Raw genomic sequence first — 16,839 nt, 5'->3', positions numbered from 1 at the left:
TTTATTGTTGACATGTTATCTTTCTGCTGTTGAATTTTTATCTTTCCATTCTGTTTAGTTGTCTGCTCTGCTTAGTGGTTTTTTCCTCAGTGTATCTAAACTGTTTTTCAGTATTCTTTGCAGGGTTGGCTTGGTGATCATGAAGTTCTTCAGCTGTTCTTTGTCATGGAAGTATCTTATTTCTCCATCCAGTTTGAAGGACAGTTTGGCAGGATACATCAGTCTAGGTTTGAAGTCATTTTCCTTTAGGATCTGAAATACTTCACTCCATGCTTTTCTTGGCTTTATTGCTTGTACTGACAAGTATGCTGTGATTCTGATGGGTTTTGCTTTACAGGTGATCTGTCTTTTCTCTCTGACAACTTTCAATATTCTATTCTTTTGTTGGATTTCTGGGATGGTGATTATCATATTCTGAGTGTAGTTTTATTTTGGTTATGGCTATTTGGAGATCTATATGCTTCACTGATCTTGATGTCAGTTTCCATTCTCATGTTTGTGAAATTTTCAGCTATTTCTTCTCTAAATATCCTCTTGATATACTTTATGTTGTCTCCTTCTTTTTCATTTATCTCTATCAACTTTATGTTGTTTTTCTTTGCATCATCTTGTGGCTGTTGAATTGTTATTTCCTGATTCCTTGTTATTTTTAAAAGAACTTTCCTTTCCTGTTCACTAGCTGCAATCTTGTCTTCGAGGTCTGAAATTCTATCTTCACTTTCATTGAGGCGGTTTTTACAACTTTCAATGGAATTTTTGATTTAGTATATATGTCTTCACATCTGCTTTATGTATTCTGTTTGTTTCTTATATTGTTCATCCAAGGATTCTAATTCCTTGGATTAATTCCTCCAAATTTTTAACTGTGTCTTTTTAAGATATATTCAGCATCTCTTTCATTTCTTTTATCATTTCTTGTTTTACCTGGCAGACTATTTCTTTTTTGAATTCATTTAAAGCTTCCCAGAGTTGCTTTTTTATTTCAGTTGCTATCATTTCACATATTTCACGTGTATGGCATATATTTTCTTCTACCTACATAGCTCCTAAGGTTTCTTGGCATGGGCTGGAGGTTTGACATTGCATTTTTATCTTTACTTTGTTATTTTCCTATATTTCTGTGTTTCAAGTGTTGTTCCAAGGCTTCCCCTGGTTGTGTTGGAAATCGTCTCCTGTGCCCTAGGCTCCTGGGACTGAATGGAGGTTGCTGAGCCTGGTCCAATTAGGCCCTCAGGCCCTCCTCTGCCACTTTCAGTGTTCCAGGTAGCTGGGTAGGCACCTGGATGATGGGCTAAAGCTCTCCCCTGGCAAAGACCAATGCCCTGGAACTCACTTCATCTGCTCTCAAATCTCATAATTGAAGAAGGTCACTGGGTGTAATATAGTTGGTCCACAAAACCTCCCAAGGCTAGTTTAGTGTGGCTGGGCTCTGGGAAGGTCTTTGAGCTCTGGGGCTTGGTGTGGCATGCAAACTTATCCCAGCTGCCATCTGAGTTTTCCAGTTTGGGAGAAGGTCACTGGGTGTGTCCTGGGCAGGCCTGAAACCTGCCGAGATCAGCTTAGTGTGGCTGGGCTCTGGGCAGGTCCTTGAGCTCTGGAAGAGATGATCTTAAAGTCTTCTGGGGCTGGGGATGGCATGCAGCCTTCTAAGTGCTTGTTCAATATTTTTTGTTACATAACTAGAGTTGTATGAATATTTTGTAAATAAAGAAAGAGCAGATCAGTAATTTAGATACAAAAGTATTGTATCTACTAAATTGCATTAGGAGGGAGAGAAGGGCTCAGCATTTTCCCCACTTACCTTAATATGACTTCTACTTTCTGCGAGGAGGTAATACTGGGACTGGCATTCTTTCACTTTGTACAAGTAACTAGACTGATCCACCGAGACTCCTTGATACGTCAAATCTCCTGTTAAGGAAAAAGGAAGGAATCTAAGGATATTTTGAGAAGAAATGGATGAATCCTTTGATTCATTCCATTTAAAACAGACTATGGAGAAAGCAAATCTAACATCATGTAATTAGAAATTACTTGAATTGCATACCTCAGGCCATCTTTCTCTGACTATGACAGATAATGGTCCCTTTTTATGTTGCCTTTAAAAACCTAATGGCAAGTAACTTTTAAACCCCAACTAACTGGTACTAAGCACTTTGTCATTTAGCTCTGCAGTGTTTTTCACACTCTCATCACAGAATAAAAATCCTAGAGGTAAAGATCATAATGGTATCATAAAACAGCACTATAAGTGTGCATTTTAAGTGAATTCGATGTTCCATTATGACAGATTTCCTTAAAAAATCCAATCCAAGTTTATGTATCAGATCTGTGAGATTTTCAGTGGTCTTTTTTTTCTTTGCGAGGGAATTTCAAATTGGCGGTTCCTTTGAGATGTATCCAAGAATATTTATGGTTCATAAAACCTGAAGTTTTCTAGAGTTCTATAACAAGACAACAAAGGAAGATACCAAATAGGAAACATTTGTTCAGTTATTGTCTTGCTGAAAACATTCATGTCTATTTAATATCTGCTTTCTGACCAGTTAAGTCTAAGCGTCATGGCTGTAGCTATATGGGAAGTAAACATATATGAGAAACAGTCTCATCTACAGATTTCTGTGCACTATTCTTAAATAGCAGTGGTCAGCATACATAGTGAGGCATTTACCTGAGATGTGCCTGCCAATAAGACTTGAAAATATTATCATGGAGCACAGAGTAAAAAAAATTAAAAAGCAGAAGTCCTTTGATTTCTAGCCATCTCAGCACATCAATACTGTATTTAAATTCAGAAGTGGAGTTAATTGTATTCCTCAGCTCATGTTCATTGTCATCATCGGTTTTGAGGAAAGCCCTCCTCTCTTGTTTATTTTTTTTAACCCTATTCCATTCCTGTTTTCTATTTTCCATGTTTAGTTCCTTTTTCCCTTGAAGAAAATAAATTCATGTGTTTATAGCATGTCTTGGTGGTTGTGTTTTCTTGTGCAATGTGATTGCTGTTTTGTGTATTTTCATTTCTAATATTCTCAAGTGTGGCTAAGTAATAATCTCAATCTGACATGTTTACTTGGGTTCTACTTATATTGCCACATATATTCCTGCTACTTTTGCTTCTGATTGTTCTATCATTTACTAGAATCTGGATCACATTCAAATTCACTTTGTAAAGGCAAGATTTTGGTTGTCTTCTCCCTGCATTTATTATTAACATGTTTATTCTTTGTTCTTATCTTTCTAATGATAAAAATGAGGTGTGATAGACAGTGAATATTAAAATTAATTATTGTAGTAAACACATTGCAATTAATCTCAAAAATATTATTCCTCATTTCAAATACTTTTCCCATTATTGTTGCCCCTTTCTGAAGCAGATCTGAGAATTCTCTTTTGTGAGTGTCTTTAATTTTACTATTCTGGCCATCTTAATGTCCTAAACAGACTTGAAATGTTTACTTTTCATAATCAATTTGACTTTGAGGAGGGGCCAGATGTTCCATGGTGCCAGGTCTGGTGAATAACGTGAGTGAGGAAATACTAACATTTCATGACCTGGCTTTTCCATTTGGTGACATTCAGATCTGGAATTCATGGTATTTTTTTTATCACACCTCAAGAAGATATTCATGGGAGAGATATTCCATTGCTTTGAAGTCTTATAATGTTTTCATTCATTAGTTGGAATGGTTTTACCCTGGTTTGTTTTATTTTATTTTATTTAAAAGGAAAAAGAGAAAAAAAGAAGAACAAAACAAAACAGTGTAAGGATACAAGTAATTCAGAACTACAGGAAAAAAAAAACCAGTAAACTATCACCAGTTAATAGATTACTCACTATCATCTTAGAAATGGTGTTTCAGGTCACAGGATCAAAGCACACAAAGCAAACATTCAAACAGAGAGAATGCAAAAAGTTGTGTTCAGTAATCCCATCAAAAATATTAATATGGTCTTCTATTTAACACACCTAAACATCCTTGCTGTTGTATCCTTCAGGGCACTTTTCTTTCCCTCTCTTTATTACAGCAAAATTTACACATTTTGGGTTTTATTGCTCCCTTAGATCTTATTACTTATTTTTTGTAAGAGAATAAAATCAAGCTGTCAGTCAAAACCAAGAATAGACATAGCACATGATGTAAAAACAGAGTACAAGGTTATCAACAATGGTTACCATAATGCCTCTTGCTTCCTTAAGAAGAATTATCTATTTCATTAGGTATTACAAAGTTAAACAAAACAGTAGAGAACAAGACCAACAAAACCCAAACATTGTAAATCTTACAGAACCTCAAAAGAGGATAATAGTCAAAGCAGAATGGGCATCATAGTGAATCCCATTGCCTTCAAAGTAGTTGCCTATACTCTGATACTTGATACTTTCATACAGAGCAGAATAGAGTCCAATCAGTCAAAACAAGATAACAGGGGTTATTACAGGACTTCAAGTTAATAGGAAATCAAAAAAGTTACTATAACATATCCTGCTAGTCTTTTTGATTTTTTCCCTTTAGTTTAAAAAAGAAATTTAAAAAATTAAATAATTTTTTAATGAATAAGGGAATGGTTGAGACAAAAGGGGGCATAAGAAAACAACAACACAGGTCAAAGCATGACACCTTCAGCAACCTAGTGCTTCACCATCAAACAACCCGACCTAATAGTAGTTACCATAGTGTCTTTTTCCTTGAAATATTTGAATACAACTTCATATGCTATAGCATCAAACATATCAAGACTGTGTAACACCATTCAAGTGGATGAAAGCATTGTAGAGTATTTAGAACCAGCTAACAGAAAAATGATCAATGGTTTCTATATTGTCTCTTTGCCTATAACAATTTTTGTTTATATTACCACATACGATAAAATCTGGCAAGATACAACATGATAAAATCAATGGAGACAGAAGAGCCATAGTTTGGTACAGCTTCAAAACAAGATGGTATTAAATCAGCACTAGCTATTATGATGTCTTGTTTTCTTCAAAATAGCTGTTCATTGCATCACCGGCCATAATATCAAATAGCCCAAAATAAAGTCATTCCAATTAATGAATGAAAATTTTATAAGGCTTCAAGGCCACATAATGAGGAATCATGGTTACCACATATTTTATATATTTGAATCATTTCCTACACTAGGGAACCTATTTGGTGTTCACAGATGCGAGTTTGATTTAGTTCACTTATGAGTATGGTTTCAAGCTGCACCCATTTATTCAATGTGATCCTTCTTTATAGCTGAGTAGTACTCCATTGTATAGAAATACCACAGCTTTTTTATCCATTCCTCAGTTGATGGACACTTGGGTTGTTTCCAAGATCTGGTGATTAAAAATTGTGCTGCTATAAACATAGGTGTGCATATATCACTGTGGTATGATGCTTTCAGTTCTTCTGGGAATATGCCTAGAAGTGGAATAGATGGAACAAATGGGACTTCCAATCCCAGCTTTTTGAGAAATCTCCAGACTGACCTCCACAAAGGTTGTACCAGTCTACACTCCCACCAACAGTGTAGGAGAGTTCCTTTTTCCCCACAGCCTCTCCAGCACTTGTTGGTTTTCTTGATCCTGGCCATTCTTTCAGGAGTGAGATGGAATCTAAGTGTGGTTTTAATTTGCATTTCCCTAATAACCAATGATGATGAGCATTTTTGCATGTATTTATTTGCCATTTATATTTCTTCCCCTGAGAAGTGTGTATTCATCTCAGATGCCCATTTTTGGATTGGGTCTTTGAATTTTGGGGGTCTGAGTTTTTTAATTCTTTATATGTTTTAGACAAAAATCCCTTGTCTGAGGGGGAGTTCGCTAAGGTCTTTTCCCATTTTGTGGGTTTTCTTTTCACTATGCTGGAGATTTTTTTTGACTTACAGAAACTTTTTAATAAGAGGTGGTCCCAGTTATTGATTCTGGGAAGTATTTTGAGTGCAGTTTGAGTCCTGTTCATGAATTCTCTACCTACCCCTATGTCTTCAAGATTTCTACCTAATTTGTCTTCCAATAGATTTAGTGTTTTGGTTTTAATATTCAGATCTTTGATGCATTTAGATTTTAATTTAGTACATGGTGATAGGCTTGGGTCGAGTTTTAGTTTTCGGCAAATGGAGAGCCAGTTTTTCCAACACCATTGATTAAAAAGACTGTTGTTTTTCCAGTGAAACTGCTTGGCTCCTTTATCAAAGATAAGTGTTGAGTGTGTTTGTAGTTGTGGTTGTATCTTCTAATCTATTCCATTGATCCTCTCCTCTGTTTTGATTCCAGTACCATGTTGATTTTACTACTGTTGCTTTGCAGTATAACTTCAAGTCAGGGATTGTTATGCCTCCTGCCTTGCCTTTGCTGCTTAGAATTGCCTTTGATATTCTAGGTCTCTTCCTGTTCCAGATGAATTTTAGAAGTGATTTCTCTAGATCTATAAGGTATGTTGATGATATTTGTATTGGGATTGCTTTGAATCTGTATAACAGTTTTGGGAGAATGGCCATTTTCACAATGTTTATTCTTCCTATCCATGAACATGGGATGTCTTTCTATTTTATGAGATCATCTTTAATTTCTTCTTTCAGTGTATTATAATTTTCCCTGTCTAGGTCTTTCACTTCTTTTGTAAGAGTAATTCCTATATATTTCTTTCTTTCTTTTTTTTTTTTTGCTTGCTAGTATGAAGAGTGTGGCTTCTCTCATTTCTCTCTCTGTGATTTTGTTGTTAGTGTATAAGAACACTATCGATTTCTGAGTATTGATTTTGTATCCTGCTATATTACTGAATTTATTTATTATATCTAAGAGTCTTTCAATGGAGTTTAGGGGGTCTTCTATGTAGAGTATCATGTCATCTGCAAACAATGACAATTTAACGTCTTCTTTTCCTGTCTTTACCCTTTTTATTTTTCTCTCTTGTCTAATTGCTCTGGCTAGTACTTCCAGTACTATATTAAATAGGAGTGGTGATAAAGGAGATCCTTGTCTTGTGCCTGATTTTAAAGTAAAGGCTTTCAATTTTTGGCCATTTAGTATGATACTGGCTGTTGGTTTGCCATAGATGGCCTTTATTATATTGAGGTAAAGACCATCTATTCCAATTTTCTGTAAAGTTCTTATCATGAATGAATGTTGGTCCTTATTGAAGGTTTTTTCTGCATCTATGGAAATGATCATGTGATTCTTACTTTTGGCTTTATTGATATGGTGGATTACATTTATTGATTTATGTATGTTGACCCATCCCTGCATGCCTGGGATGAATCCCACTTGGTCATGGTGTATAATCTTGTTGATGATTTGCTGCATCCTATTTGCCAATATTTTATTGAGGATTTTTTCATCTGTGTTCATTAGGGAGATTGGTCTGTAGTCCTCTTTTTCAGTTGGGTGTTTCTCAGGTTTTGGTACTAGAGTAATATTTGCTTCCAGGAATGACTTAGGAAGGATTCCTTCCCTTTCAATTTCATTGAAGCGTTTGAGGAGTGTTGGTATTAGGTCTTCTTTGTATTTCTTGTAGAATTGTGCAGTGAATCTGTCTGGGCCTGGGCTCTTCTTTGTAGGTAAGGAATTAATTACATATTCAATTTCATTCATAGAGATTGGGTTATTTTGCAGTTTTACATCCTCTTGATCCAGCTTTGCTACTTCATATGTTTCTAAGAATCTGTCTATTTCTTCTGTGTTATCAAACCTTTGAGAGTAGAGGTTTTTGAAATAGGTGTTGATGATCTTCTGTATTTCTATTGAGTCTGCAGTGACCTCATCTTTTTCATTTCTTATCGCATGGATTTGAGCTCTTTCTTTCCTTTTTAAAATAAGGTTGGCTAGGGGCTTATCGATTTTATTTATTCTTTCAAAGAACCAACTTTTTGATTCATTAATTCTTTGGATTGTTTTCTTAGTCTCTATTGTGTTAATTTCTGCTCTGATTTTTATAATTTCCTCTCTTCTTTTGGCTTTGGGCTTGACTTGCTCTTCTTTTTCTAGCTCTTTGATGTGTTGTTTATTTGGATTTATTCTGTTTTCCTGATGTGGGAACTCAGTGCAATAAATTTTCCTCTGAAGATGGCTTTCATATGGCTTTCAGTCCCATAGATTCCGGTAAGTAGTATCTGTATTTTCATTTGTTTGTAGGTATTGCTTAAGTTCTTTTTTAATTTCCTCTGTGACCCACTGATTACTCTAAAGTGTGTTATTCAGTTTCCATGTGTTTGTGGGATTTTTGCAGTATCTTTTATCGTTAATTACTAATTTCATAGCACTATGGTCCGATAGCATGTAAGGGATAATTTCAACTTTTTTGCATTTATTTAAATATGTTCTTTGAGTTAATATATGGTCTATTTTAGAGAATGACCCATGTACTGCTGAGAAGAATGTGTATTCTCTTGTTGTTGGTTGGAATACTCTGTATATGTCTATGAGTCCATTTGTTCACAGGTGTAATTCAGTTCTTTTATTTCTTTGTTGATTTTCTGTTTGGTTGATCTGTCCATTGGTGTCAGTGGTGTGTTAAGATCTCCTATCAGAATTGTGTTACTGCTATAATTGTTTTATATAACTGGGTGCTCTGGAGTTTTGTGCATATAAATTTAAGGTAGTTATCTCTTCCTCTTGGAGTTTTCCCTAACCAGTATGTAGTGACCTTCTTTATCCTTTCTGATGATTATTGACTTGAAGTTGACTTTGTCTGCAAACAGAATAGATATCCCTGCTTTTTTTGGGGGGGGTTCCTGTTGCATGAAGTATTGTTTCCCATCCTTTGACTTTCAGTCTGTGAGTATCCTTTTGAATTAGGTGGGTTTCTTGTAGACAGCATTTGGTTGGATTTTGTTTCTTGATCCATTCTGCCAGTCTGTTTCTTTTAATTGGTGTACTGAGACCATTTACATTAATAGTTAGAACTGTTATATATTGGTTTATTTTTGACATATTATCTTTCTGCTGTTGCATGTTTATCTTTCTGCTCTGTTTAATTGTCTGCTTTGTTTAGTGGTTTTTTCCTAAATGTATCTAGGCTGGTTTTCAGTATTCTTTGCAGGGTTGGCTTGGTGATCATGAAGTTTTTCAGCTGATCTTTGTCATGGAAGTATCATATTTCTCCATCAAATTTGAAAGACAGTTTTTCAGGGTACATCAGCCTAGGTTGGAAATCATTTTCCTTTAGGATTTGAAATATATCACTCCATGCTCTTCTTGACTTTATTGTTTGTGCTGAGAAGTGTGCTGTAATTCTGATAGGTTTTCTTTTATACATCATCTGTCTTTTCTCTCTGGCAGCCTTTAATATTCTATTCTTTTGTTCAATTTCTGGGATGGTCATTTTTATATGTCTGGGTGTAGATTTATTTTGGTTGTTACTATTTGGAGTTCTATATGCTTCATTGATCTTGGTATCAGTTTCCAATCTCATGTTTGGGAAATTTTCAGCTATTACTTCTCTAAATATCCTCTTGACATCCTTTATGTTATCCCCTTCTTTTTCATTTATCCCTGTCAACCTTATGTTGTTTCTCTTTGCGTCATCCTGTAGGTGTTGAATTGTTATTTCCTGATTTCTTGTTATTTTTAAAAGATCTTTTCTTTCCTGTTCACTGGCTGCAATCTTGTCTTTGAGATCTGAGATTCTATCTTCACTTCATTGAGGCAGTTTTTATAACTTTCAATGGAGTTTTTGATTTCCTGTATCTCTCTTTGCATCTGTTTTATGTGTTCTGTTTTTTTTCTTATATTGTTCATCCAGGGATTCTATTCTTTTGTTTAGTTCCTCCAGTTTTTTAACTGCATCTTCTTTAGCTAAGTTTATCATCTGCTTCATTTCTTTTATCAATTCTTCTTTCATCTGAGAGATTATTTCTAGTTTGAATTCCTTTAAGGCTTCCTGTACTTGCTTCTTTATTTCAGTTACCATTATTTCAGGTATTTCAGTTATGTGGTATCTGTTTTCTTCTATGCACATGGCTCCTGGGCTTTTTTGGGATGGGCTGGATGTTTGAGATTGCATTTTGGTCTTTTGTTTTGTCATTTCCCTGTATTTTGGAGCTTTATGTGTTGTTCCAGGTGTGGCAGAGAGGTCCGCTGGCCTGGGATGCGGTTCCCTGCGATGGCCCCACTCACTGGACCCGGCAGGGAACCATGGCCTGGTCCTCAGGCCAGGAAGAGTGTCTCCTCAGGCTGGCTAGGATTTCCAGCCACCACTGCTGCAGTCACTGATCTGGCCTGGTCCCCGGTCTGGTGGAAAAATGGCCTGGTCCCCAGGTCTGGGAGAGAGTTCCTGCAGGCTGGGTGGGACTCCCAGCTGCTGCTGCTACACTCCCCAGTCTGGTCCCTTGTCTGGTAGGGAACCAGCCTGGTCCCCAGGTCAGGGAGAAAGTTCCCGCAGGCTGGGCGAAGCTCCCAGCTGCCCCTGTTACACTCTCCCACCCAGCCTGGTCTCTGATCTGTTTGATTTTATTATGTGTTGGTATGAACAGCTACTTTGAAGAAAACAAGACATTATGAGAGCCATTGCTGATTTAATATCATCTTGCTGTGAAGTCCTACCATGCTTTTGTTCTTCTGTTTCCATTGGTTCTACCAATGTTGTGTCTTATTTGATTTTAATGTGTGTGATAGTATAAACGAATTTTTTAAGGAAAATGAGATATTATAGTAGCCATTATTCATTATCAGTTATTTGGTTTTGAATGCCTTGTAATACTTTTATCCTCTTGAATGGTTATGTATTATTTTGTTATGTTTGATATTATTATGTGTGAAGGTAAGCTCAGCTGTTTCAAAGAAAAGAGACATTACAGTAGCTACTGTTGATATATCCAGTTGTTTTGTTGTGAAGTGCTGTGTTGCATGCATTGTTTTGTTCTGATTTGCTTTGTTCTATTCTCTTTTGTTTTATTCTTTTTAAAATAATAAAAAAAGAAAGTGGCAAGAACAATAAGAAAGATGGGAATCAGTGTGTTTGAACTGTGTGTGGGTTTTTGAGGGCAATTAATAGTAATGTTTGTAATACATTTTAAAAGTTTAATCATTCACTGTATATTTTGCTCATTCTGTGTATGTTTTGTAAACAAAGATCCTACCAAGTTGAAGACAACAATAGCCTTTAATAATAATTTCTAATGAAGTTCTGAAATGACACAGGGCTATTACAGCTCTCTGAAGGGGAGGATTTCCCTTACTAGATAAAGATGTAAAATACACAAACCATCATGTACTAGTCTTTCTGTCCCCCTCCACACTTTGATTCTATACATAGCCTAACTACTGTGATGAGTGTATTCCTTACAAAGCTCATCTTCTTTGAGTTATGAATACTGCTTAGGCAGATATTAGATCAGGGGTAGGTCAAGAAATACATGACTTAAAACAGCATAAAATCAGAGGGTCAGAGTTAGAACTGCTCTGGTACTCGCTTGCTCAGTTACTGCACAGGGTTATGAAGTGACTTTAGTTTTGTTAGATCTGAAACAATAACCTAGGGAGTTTTGAATTTCTTAAAGAAAGTGATTACTACTATCAGCAAGAACCATTTCCTGTTCTCTGTTAAGACCTTGGGTCCTCATGGGAAAGGTGAGCAGCCTGAGGAGGACCTGCTTCAGAGAATAGTGGGAGGTTGGTTCCTCATCCTCTGGAGCCAGGCCAGGAGGCTGTGTGCCTAATCTGCTCAGAAATCATGCCTCTCTGCCTGTCACTGAAGCCTGAACACACTCCAGGAATTAGGTACTAATTAATGTCAACACACTACAAATAGAGAAAGCAGGGAAATTGCTTGGACTCATTCCTGAGGAAATCTCAGAAATTTGCTTCAGTTAGTTAATGTGTACCTCAGGGCAGCATGGAGCCAAATCATAGAATGCTGCTTATATGGGTGAGTGACCTGGAGGTGACCCTGTGAACCTCTTGACCAGTATTTGCTCCCATTTCTTATATATTTTGTTGTGATCCTGCTTATAACCTTATATTATCTGATTAGTAGCATCAGAAAGGCCACAGATCCAAACTATGGCTTCATTAGCTTTATGTTTGAGTTTCTCCTCAAAATGACAACTTTCTTGACTTTTATGTTTTGCTGTTTTGTTGTTTTTGATAACCTTTTCTAACACTGGAACAAATACATTGTAACATGGATTTTAGGAAGTCGTTATCATCCAAAAAGAAGCAAATTCTGGACCAGATCTTGTGTCTATAACTAGATGCTAAAATTCAAATAATTATTTGGATCTAATAATCATGATAATAGCTGTGTACTAATATATTACATTTGATCTAAAGTGATTGGCTTCTGATTGGATTCACGCATGAGTCCAGTATGTGTGATACCAATCAGGGATGAACCTACAGTCAGCAATAGACAACTTATTTGGTGGAAGAATCAGCTGGGATTGCAATAAACTGAAAGGGAGCTTAATTTTATGTAAATTTGTCTTTAGACTTCTGTAGTATATTTTCCTCTTTTTAAGATACCCTTGATGTGCACTTCCTTGACTGTCCCTGAGTAAGAGTGTCTGGGCTTGATTAGTAAGCAGATTACTTGCTTAGTACAGGGCTCCCACTCACTGGAGAAGGCACTGTGCTATCTCTTCCTTTCATCTCTCATGTTTGTCACAGCAGCTGGGACACAGAGAGGCCAGGACTGTTGAATAAAAGAGGATTAAAGAGCAATAGCGATATACCTAAGATGTCAGATTAAGTCTGAACATAGTAGTATAAGATTGCAAAGATTGGAGAACCAAAATGTGTAAACTTTGGAGTTGAAAATAAACAAATCTAGATTCTAGTTTGTGTAATCATGAATGAGTCACCATCTTCAAGTCTCGGTTTTCTTATGCATACATCAGGGATAATAAAGGTTTAATGGAGAGAAAAATGAGTTAATGGTGAAGACTTGTGGGTGACATCAACTCCAATGATTTTACTAAGATTTAATCAATAAGATTCTAGGGAATTTGATTCTTAGTTAAACATTATCTTGATTGTTTTCTAAGATTTTCTCTCTAAATTTGAATGAGCTGACTAGAATGAAAGGATTGAGAAGCATTCATCTTCTCTGTTTGCTCAATAAGCATCTAGCACAGATTACAATGAAAATGTTAGTCTATGTCTTCTGCATTTATTTAACACCATGTGGAGCAATATACAAACACCATGTGGAACAATATACAAATAAAAAATCATGAGAAATATGGTGCATTTGGAAAATCCTGTTTTGAAACTTCCTGGCTCCAGCCATGCATTAGTATTCCTGTAAGTGTCTGGCTGATTTTCACTGTGCTTTGGCAAGATCCTGGAGGACAAGAGAAGATCTGGGAGAGAAACAAGAGCAAGAGATCAAAGAGCAGTGGGACCCGCAGTCTGGGAGAGTGACAGGCAGGTGAGAAGGACGGAGAGGAGTCACTGGGGGGCAAATTTGTTTCTAACAGAGATAATACTGAGAAAAGATTTTGATTATTATTTCAAAGGAGTAAAAGATGCATCTTGAGACATTTAAAAGCTGAATGAAATAGACATTTTGGTTCATTAAACTTTAACAGGATGATACGAACTTATCAAAAATCTTATTGAATACCCTTACAATGGAAAGATCTATATTAAATACTTCAGCTTGGCTGTCTGTGGTGGGAAAACAGGAATACAAGGACCACAAATGAATAAACAAGGGGAGCCTTGCCAAGATTGCTGGTCATCAAGAGCTCTGATTTGAATATGATTCATTTAACTCTGTACCTGGGACACAGCAGAAGCCACCCAGCACCATGATTACCTAAACAATAACAAAAGCAAAATGCAGGCAAAAATTTCTTACTGGGTCTGTTTCATTTCATACATGGAGGGGCACTGCTTTAGGCTATAAGAAATCTCAGATTTCCAGGTGCTGTTATAAGTATGTGAGTCAGTGTATGCATGTGTGTGCTCTGTGTTTGTGAATGCATATGTGTGCTCCATATAGGCTTTGAAGTTCTCAAATAACAACTGCCTGCCAAGACCAAATTTCTGCTAAAATGCTGCTGCAGCAAAAAGCTCAACAACAATGCACACCTCATTAAAATACAGTTAGATAAGCAGTTGCAAGCTTGAAAAATCTGCCTGTACCAGGGTGAACAGTTTGGAATTCAGCCACAGTTAATGAAAAGAAAAGGGTGGGGAACTTGGCTGATAAGGTGTGGGGGAGGAGGAATAATATTACTTTTAAAAACTAAATACAGAAAGATACCAGTGAAGGTGATCAGTCAGAAATATGCATCTTTTGTTTAAGAATGAGCAAAGTCAGGTTATATCAACCTGCATAGTTTACTGACACTATATGGAAGAGATAGAGAAACTATAGAATTTACCTCCCATGGGATGATGTATAGTCATAAAACTATCTCAGGGATTGTGCTTTATTTCCTGTGTTCCCAACAATCTAGTGTTCGATCAGGCCATTTCATATTTGATCAGTTTGAGATTGTGCATAGAGATGTGCATAGAGACAGATGCCATGCTCAGTCTCCCTGTCCCTTTGTGCTCCCACCTTTCCCTTCTGCTCACTTACTCAGAAATTCAAAAGTGCAAGCAAAGGAACATTTTCCTAAAGTAATTATGCCAGAGGCTATGATTCCAGCTCAAAGAGAAATAAGGCTGGACCCAATCTGTGCATTTCTGCACACCAGGCAGCAGCTGCTTATCATCGACCTTCACTTGAATATTTTTTCTTGATTGCATTCCTTTATTTTTTTGATTCTTTCCTCAAGAAAAAGGCAGAGTAGAGAAAAACAGAGAGGTGGGGAGGAAATGGAGGAATAGAAAGGTGTGGGGGGAAAGAGAATAGCAAGGGGAGATAGAATAGAAAGGGGAAAGAGAGAGACAGAGAGAGAGAAAGACAGAGAGACAGAGACAGAGAGACAGAGAGAGACAGAGACAGAGACAGAGAGAGACAGAGAGAGAATCATTAGGGCCATGGGCAGCTTAGATCGCTGAGACTGGTGACATGTGAGTGTGGTGTGGAGAATCACATTCTATCACCAAAGTGAAAACTCATGAGCCTGCTTTGCTTCTGTGCATTCAAACGTGTGCCAACTGAGCACTGGGCAATTTTGCCAGATTGCCTATATTTGGCTTAATTCTACAGTTAGGCACTGTGAAGAAGACAGCTATCTTTCTCTCATTCAGCCTGAGTGTGTGAAACAAGAAAAGACACAGCCACAATGAACCCTTTACAAATTCAAGAGGACTTTTTTTTATGTGTTTCAGATTCAAACTATTGAAGAAAATAAAATCAGGTCAGGATGGAGGGAATAAGTGTATTCTTATATAACAGTCTTCATTCAGCATCAGAATAAAAGGCAAAATCTAGATGTTATATTCATGATTTTATTGTTTATATTATAGAATTACACACAATAGTTGAATTTTTTTATTTCTAACTTTTTCTTACAGTTGAACTTATCAAATAAGTTTCCTAGTGAAATTTGGACATAGCAGTTTCCATAAACAGTTCCATATTAAGCAGTATTTTCCAGAAATTAGAGATTATTACACAATTAACTGTCTATAAGATGATGTTACAACAGGTATCAAAAATCTTAAAATTTTTATTGCTTGAACACAAATTATATTTCCAAGATTGTTTTAAATTCAGGTTGGTACAATGTTGCCTTATTTGGAACAGAAAAATAGTTTTAAATCCTAAACTAAGAAAGTAGTTGAGGAAAGGATTTTTATATTCATGCAACAAAATACATAGCCTTAATCAACCATATTACAAAGTAATATTTATTGTGGTGGAGGAATGCTCATAAAACATGAATACTGATGGAAGTAGCCCACAGAGCTGGTAAAATAGCCAATTTTGCAAAAAAAAATGTAGAAGAATCTGTAAGTGCAGGAGTTTATATTCAGCAAAGTATGAAGCATTATTTTCTTTCATGCTTTTCTGTTTTCTAAGTCTATTCTTTGGGTGATTTTTATATGATGATATACTTCCATAAGTGCTACTAAAATGATTAATTGATATGCAAAAGACTTTCTAACACCCAATGATTTGATTAAAGTTAGATGCTGTGTTTCGTGTGACCCTCCTTGGGCATGGGTAGAGGTACATTTAATGAAAAGACTCTCCCAGCTGTCTCAGACTTGCACAGCTTGAAGATTACACATGTAAAATGACAGATTAGAATATACTATGACCCTTAGGAAGAACAGTCTTCCCTTCAGGTTTGTAATCTTGTCTGTTACTCATTACCAGATGCTCATATATAATGAAAACAGTCACAATCAATGAACTCATGAAATGACAGGCACTGTTATAGTGCTGATAATGAGGAGAGGGGTCTCAGTTTAAATTGGCAACCCTAACGCTATATTTCCAAATTCTGATGCAACTGAAACCTCAACTGTCTCATATAATGGTGTATGTATTTATAAATACACACAGAAGTGTACGATAAAACAATGTTTTATAGTTGGAGCAAGTAAGCAGCTGGATATCACTTTGTTTGATTTGTACAGAAGAGTGGAAATTTAAACATAAACTGAAATGACTACTCTTTTGTTTAGCTATCATATACTGTTTCTTTATCACAGTCACATGCAATTCGTTGGAAAATACTGAGGCAATAACAAACACAGCACCAAAATCCATTATTGTAAGGCTCCAGTGCCTAATCCTTATATTGGTGTCCCTTAGAATCAAAGTGGAACACTTCCTACAGCCCACTTTTTTTCCTCTACAAAGATCGTTTAAGGTGATTCGAAATAAGTATTCAAATGAACAGTCACATACAAAAGCTCTTTATGTACTCCCAGTCTGTCATAGGATGAATAATCTCTGAATTCCCTACCCCTCAATCTTACTAAACCCAGAGACTACA

The sequence above is a fragment of the Cavia porcellus genome, unplaced genomic scaffold, assembly GCF_034190915.1.
Source record: "Cavia porcellus strain 051 isolate PalLab524CR breed Dunkin Hartley unplaced genomic scaffold, mCavPor4.1 scaffold_2, whole genome shotgun sequence".
In the NCBI taxonomy this organism is placed as follows: Eukaryota; Metazoa; Chordata; class Mammalia; order Rodentia; family Caviidae; genus Cavia; species Cavia porcellus.
The sequence above is the reverse complement of the archived record's forward strand: the minus strand, read 5'-3'. Positions refer to the sequence as shown.